At 35.3% G+C, this 7,109-nt stretch overlaps 1 long non-coding RNA gene across 1 annotated transcript in view; it reads left to right on the top strand.

Moving 5' to 3' along the window:
- LOC103603627 overlaps positions 1–7,109 on the top strand; it is a 17,378-nt gene that overhangs the window by 5,459 nt on the left and 4,810 nt on the right. The window contains exon 3 of the long non-coding RNA XR_551636.1: positions 6,442–6,548. This is a non-coding gene — a long non-coding RNA (uncharacterized LOC103603627). The remainder of the gene's footprint in view (positions 1–6,441; positions 6,549–7,109) is intronic.

A 7,109-nucleotide genomic window follows, 5' to 3' on the forward strand; every position in this document is an offset into this window, starting at 1 on the left:
GGTGCGGGCGCAACAACGAGGGTTGCGATCCCCTTACCCGTCAAAAAATTTTTAAAAAGTTTGGTATTGTTGAAATACAGCAGACCCTGAATCTGCTAGAATCACAGAACTCTTTTCTCCATGTTTTTTTTGAATATTTGATAAATTATAAATTATAAAATATTCTGACACAAAGAAAAATATAGAAAATAACAGATTTAATGGATTTTTAACATTTTTCTATATTCGTGTTGGACTTTTTGTTTTTTGTTTTTTTGTTTTTTGTTTTTTGTTTTTTCCTTTTTGTCTTTTTTTTTACTGACTGGTAACAGGATCGCAACCCTCGTTGTTGCGCCCGCACCACGCTCAGCCAGTGAGCGGGAACCGGTCTCCACATGGGATCCGAACCCTTGGCGGGAGTGCTGCCGCGCTCCCAAGCGGCGCACTCTCCAGTGCGCCACCAGGCCGGCCCTGGTGTTTGTTTTTTAAAGAAATAAAAATATTCATTTACAGCTGAAGCCCCCTTCACCATTCTCAATCTTATTATCTTTATTTCCTCACTCACTTCCTCAAGTTGGTACAGACCCCTTTATATCACACATATTAATTTCTCCTTTGTTCTTCAGAAATGCTGTCATGAAGAATATAATGTATATGTAATTGATGCCCCATTCTATAGCCACATGATACCTGATTTGCCACATGTTGATTATTGCCTCTTAACCATTCCCTAATACCAATGAGTAACACTTCATGTCCAATATCATGTGACATTTACCAGGTGAAATGTTCTTGTGCTTTGTAGCCATTTCCCCTGTAAAATGATCAAAGGAACATGTTTCTATTTCTGATAGAATAATTTAACAGTATGCATTTGAATACATGTCAAAAAGTCTCTTCGTACTGAAATTGAATATAACAATATGAAGTTATAGGTAGTATTTTTTGTAACTGAAAATCATTAGTATTTCCTGTTCACATAGTTTTATTATAGTTTTAATTTTTCTCCTAGGAGACGGTTGATGCCAGAAACTTAGCTTTCTAGGGAACATGAGGATGGAGGTGTCAGGTAAAGAATTTTTTTGAGATTCTGAAGGAGCTTCAATTGAAGGTGACATATGCATACTCATGACTCTATGGTTCTGTGTTCTGAGAAATCCTTTTATTAATGAAAATTTTTAGATGTGAAAATCATATAGAAAGAGCCATAGAAAATGATAAAAAGCAATTGAAAATTGCCTTAAATGTCATGCTTTAGGTTGCCTTCCTTAAGAATCAATTTTATGGTTTTCGAAAGTTTCATTAAGGATATATATTCACTATTTTAGTTCTTTTGGTTTGAACTTATAGCAATAATTTGGCAGTCCTTCTCTGTATTATGGATTCCACAAGCATTATTAAGTTCCCACTATTTCTATTTATTGTGTCAGACACTGAAAATATAGAATTTAAAGAGAAATGATTTTGATTCTCCAGATTATAATCTAGTAGGAGACCATAATGACCTTGCTATATCCCTGCCAGGTGTCCAGAAGACAGGATAGAGACTTCCTAAGGTTCAGAGCAAGTAAAGGACCCCAGAGAACTTTTTTAGCAGGGCCAACTCCTAAGCTGCCATCACTACCATGTCCAAGTCCAATACATCAAGAAAGGCCTGGCACACAACATTCTGTAACTTTTTAAAATTAATTTTTATTTTTATTTTTTATTTTTTTTCTTACTGGCAGGATCAAGCAGGTATAATTTTTTTTTTTTTTGCACTGGTTTGTGCTTTGAGAACAGAATTAAGAATAACGAAAATCAGCTTCTCTGAAGAAAAGCATTTCTGTAGAACAAAGACAGTTGTGTGTTTTGCTGCCATTATATAGCTCAAAGCAGGAAAAAAAATACAAAATACAAGTTTTTGAAAAAATTTTTCTTTTGTTTTACAATGCTGTTATTCAGAATTTTCAACCTTATAAATAGAAGAAGTATGTTATGCATAGGGATATGGTGCATTATTGTTTTTTAAGGAAACAATTACAAACCCTTTAACTTTACCACAGAATCAAGAAAAATAGTCAGTAATGTTGAAAATTTTGCAAAAATCCCAACCATAAAGCAATTTGTCTACTATTTTTATATGATTACAAAATGTCACAAAAAAGTTCTTTTCTCCCTCCCCCTCTTTGATGATTTGATTATACACGAGACAGGCATAAGGTTAAACAAGGAGAGTGATGGGAGTGATGGAAACCAGACAATGCTAGGACCAGACAATGTTCCACAGACAAGGAGGAAGAGGCTAATTGACACTGACAGGGAACAGGATGTCAAGGAAACTTGATGAAGTGAGTCAGTCAGTGAAAACGAAATTACACAGGGGAGATGGCTGCTCACTTCCCAAGCCCCCTAGTTTGCAGGAGTGTGGGAATAGAGATTGAGTAGTCCTATCCTTACCTTCATAGGTGATTGGTGGTAAGTACATCCCGAGCAGGACTAGTCTGTGTAGGTGTGTACACAGCGGGTGGAGCAGACAGGGAAGGGTACAAAGGGGCAGGATCAGGGTACCTGAGCAGCCACAGTCAGGTTACTGCAGTTAAGGAATTAAGATAGAAATGACCAAATGTGTATGAAACAAAATAGGTCACCAAGATCTGGGTTACAAGGGAAAACCATTCTGCTGGCTGAGAGCACAGAGAGAGCAGCTGGCTATTGTGGCAAAGAGGCTCTGGTTGGGGTACTTAAGCACAGAAAGCCTAGGAACACCCAGCCAGGAGGGCCAGAGCTGAGCTAAGGGAGAAGGGATAATAATCTGTCGATAAGTCCAGTAATTCAGTGGTACAGAGGGTGCATCAAGACCAGGCCAGCAAGGTTTATCCTAAATTTCTCCTTGCCAACTGGAGGAAGTGCTCAGGTGTGTGCCAAGAAAACATGGAAACAAAAACAAAACAAAATCAAAACAAAACAAAAAAAATACCAAAGTAGTATCTAAATTCCTTATATTCACTGAAACTGAAAATTTCCATTATGTATGAATATCAAACATAGAGATTTCTGAAGGTTTAATGCCAATAGTAGTGAATCTGTTTAGATTCTTCTCTCCCACTTATCTGTGAGTCAGGTGCTGAGTTGTGAGTGTTGCTATTTATTTTTCTTGCCTGCTATTTTTCAGTCCAGGATCATGCCTTGTATTTAGTTATCATTTCTCTTTAGTTTCCTTTAATTCTCTTTCTTTGAATTTTATAACCTTAACAGGCCAACTATTCTGACTTTCAATTTGGGTGTACTGTTGTTTCCTCATGATTAAACTCAGATTATGCATTTTTGGCAGCAACCCAATAGTAATGATGTTGTATCCTTCGCAGTGCATCATATCAAGAAATATATGGTGTTTATCGTTCCCGTTTATTGGTGATCACTCTTTGATCTATAATGTTAAGAAGGTGCTCTTCAGATTTCTCCACTATATATTTTTTCTTTTGTAATTAATAAGCAATATGTGGGAGATACTTTGAGGCCAAGTAAACCACTAGGTTTGGCATCCATTGGTAATTTTGGCCTGAATCAGTTTTTACTACCATAGCAGCCAAACGTTGATTTTCTAACTCCATTATTTCTTTTACATTTATAATTGGCTTTTTAATATAAGAGAAAGTTTTTTATTTCTCATCCATTTACTTATTTATTAATAACTTATTTATTAATATCAGTATAATATAAGGAAAGGCTTTTTATTGATTTTTTATTTTATTTATTTATATCAGTATGGACTCATGGATTCTATTCAAAGGACTATGATCCATTAATATAATTGTTTATTTTGATGCTTTAATTTCTTTGTTCTCTGTCTTTATTTTTATATTAAAATGCCGCTTGCATTTATCATTATGTCATGAACATTATTCCATGTCAGTATACAAAGATCATTGAAGAATTTTAAAGGAGGATCCTGAGATGATCAAATTTGTGCTTCAGTACAATCACTTGCTCTGGTGGCAGTGTGGGAAATGAATTTGAAAAGAATTAGACTGAAGACAGTCTTAAGTGAGGGTTGGGGAAGTGAGGACAGAGAGTAGAAGAAATATTTCCCTTTTTCTTAACTCTGGATAATATAATAATTATTTCCCTCTATGGAAATTTGAAGGTAGGGAGATGTCCAGTAGTTCATAGATGGGACTGTAGTTCATTGGATAGATGAGTCTATAGCTTTGAAGAGTCTGAGATTCAGATTTGCAAGTGTTTAGTGTTATGATGGCAGCTACCATGTGGAATGCTTACTATGTGCCAATCACTGTGCAAAGCATTTTACACATATTATCTTATATATTTCTTACAATAATCTTTTGAACTAGATTTTATTATTTCCATTTCCTAATAAATGATATTCAGAGAGTTAGATAATTTGTACAAGACTTTATATAGCTGCTAAGTGGTAGAGCTGGAATTTATTGAAGTCATGGATTAAATGAAATAAGTCCCAGCAACTCAAATGGAATTTTTATTCGATTTATAGTTATGGTGGTCGATTAGAACTATTGTTGTATTTTGTGCCCAACTGTGAAACAAAAACACTACCTTAGTTGTTAGGTCATACAAAGACAAAAAATTTAGACTTGAGGTTTCTCAACCTTGACACTATTGACATTTTTAGTCAAATAATTCTTTGTTGTGGGAAGCTATCCTGTGCATTGTAGTATCCCTGTCCTCTCTCCACTAGATTCCAGTAGCAATCCAATAATTGTGACAACCAAAAATGTCTCCAGAAATTGCCATATGTCCCCTTGGGGAACAAAATTGCCCCAGTTAAGAAGAACTGATGTAAACATCTGAGTTGGTTCTCACACTGTATTTAGTGTTGTTTATGAAAATGTGTTCTCTATAACAGGGTCAGGTAATTCATTATGCATATGAACTCATTTATTGAACATCTACCAAATTGCCCCAGTTAAGAAGAACTGATGTAAACATCTGAGTTGGTTCTCACACTGTATTTAGAGTTGTTTATGAAAATGTGTTCTCTATAACAGGGTCAGGTAATTCATTATGCATATGAACTCATTTATTGAACATCTACTATGTACATTAATATTTATTCATTCTTTCAAGCATCCAATAAATATTTACTGTATGTCTATTGTGGGCAGTCACTGTACTAGACATTGAGAATACATAGATAAATAATTCGTGATTGTGTAGAGTCTATAGCCTAGTGAGTGTTATGGTTATATAAATTTTGCAGTATGCAAGTTTCTTAGACCTCAAACTCAAATTTACAAAAACTTGACTGTTTATTTTCCTGCCTTAACTTGGAGGGATTATGGATGTTAGAATTTTTGTGCATGTTAATTTGTGTTCTGAGTGGTAGAAAACATCTCAACTACTGGGATAAATTCTGTTCAAATTAGCATTTTTATAGGTTAAATCAAGATGTTTTCATTTCTCTCTTCCGGAGAGTAGCATCTGTGTTCTGGAAGGTTTATGGGGTTGGGTGGGGAAGGGTGCCTTCTCTTCAGATATTTTTATAATATGTCTGTTCTGATACTCATTTATTACCCTTCATGCTGCCACTAATTGAATGGCCTAAATTTTCATCTGATGTTTTATCTTGCAATGTGCACTGGTACTGGTTGTTTTGCCCCTTAGCTTGACTGTCAGGCCACTTTGGGAAATTTAACTCTTCTCTTACTAACCTCTTTTTCCCTTTACTGTGTCACAGAATATGTTTTGCTTTTCTTGCATGCCATACTGGGGCTATGGAAAATTTGGTGGCTGTCAAAGACCTTTCTTCTTAATATCAATATTTCCATTTTTTCTCTACTTTTTCCCTTGCTGTGTTTTCTCAGAAAAGTCTGTATGTTTTGCTGCCTTCTAGAGCTCCTAATGGACTATAAGCCACATGTCTTTTTTTTTTGTTTGTTTGTTTGTTTTTTGTTTTTGGTCAATATATACATATTAGATGAGGTATCTCATTAAAATGGATTACTTAAAAGTTTTATTTTTGTTAAATAACAGAGAAAAAAGATACCACACTCCTATCTCCTTACATTAGCAGAATAAATATGTCTCCTTTCTGTAATCTAAAAAGGAATTCATGCTGAGTTCTGTAAGATACTGCAAAACTTGAGTAGTGATTTTTTTGTCTATTATATGTTTCAAAAATGCCTTATTTTGCACTTGTTCATTATCTCTCAGAAACAGAATCTTCATTGATGATTCTTGAGAGCTTTTTTTTCTATGCTTTATATTTATTCGTAATTAAATGAGTTCATATTTTATGTCAATATATACAACATCCCAAAATTGCTGTTTAACTAATGATTTTATAAAACTCACTAAAGATTTGTGTTAAAGTGCAGTAAAGACCAAGGGATGTTTTTCTTTCATTCTGTCAAATAAGAAGTTGTTCTTATAACACATCTCCTTTACACTGTTGCATGATTTGGTATTTTCCTTAGTCCAACCATGCTCTTATTTCCTAAGGAGGGAAGACTGATGTCAGTATTGTGGATCCTGTTCTAAAAAAGCCCTGGATATAAAACTTACAGAAGAAGGACAACAGGACCTACTAGAATACCTGTCAGCTACTGGTAAGGCTTTAAAATATCTCATTATGGGTGTTCCGCTTCTTAGGTTGAGGCTTTTCTGTGAAAGTTTCTGATACTATTCTTATTTGAATGATCTAGGCTAAATCTTTTTTAAAGTTATTTTCACACTATTACAGAAGTCCTGTTACTTATTTTTATTTTTATTTATTTTTTCTTTCCTTTTTGTCTTTTTTACTGACTGGTAACGGGATCGCAACCCTCGGTGTCGCGCCCGTACTGGGGACTGGCAACGGGATTGCAACCCTCGGTGTCGCGCCCGCACCGCGCTCAGCCAGTGAGTGGGAACCGGTCTCCACATGGGATCTGAACCCTCGGGCGGGAGCGCCGCTGCGCTTCCCAAGCGGGGCACTATCCAGTGCGCCACCGGGCCGGCCCCTGTTACTTATTTTTTGATAGGCTGAAGATAGTAAACTTCTTAGACATTAGTAATTGATTTTCTCTGATGCCAGGTAATTCTTCTTAAAGCACAGCTTTAAAAAAAGTTTTTTTATTGAAACATATTAATTGTACATATTTATAGGGTACAGACTTATATTTCAGTAC

The sequence above is a fragment of the Galeopterus variegatus genome, unplaced genomic scaffold (assembly GCF_000696425.1).
Source record: "Galeopterus variegatus unplaced genomic scaffold, G_variegatus-3.0.2 Scaffold4712, whole genome shotgun sequence".
NCBI classification, from domain to species: domain Eukaryota; kingdom Metazoa; phylum Chordata; class Mammalia; order Dermoptera; family Cynocephalidae; genus Galeopterus; species Galeopterus variegatus.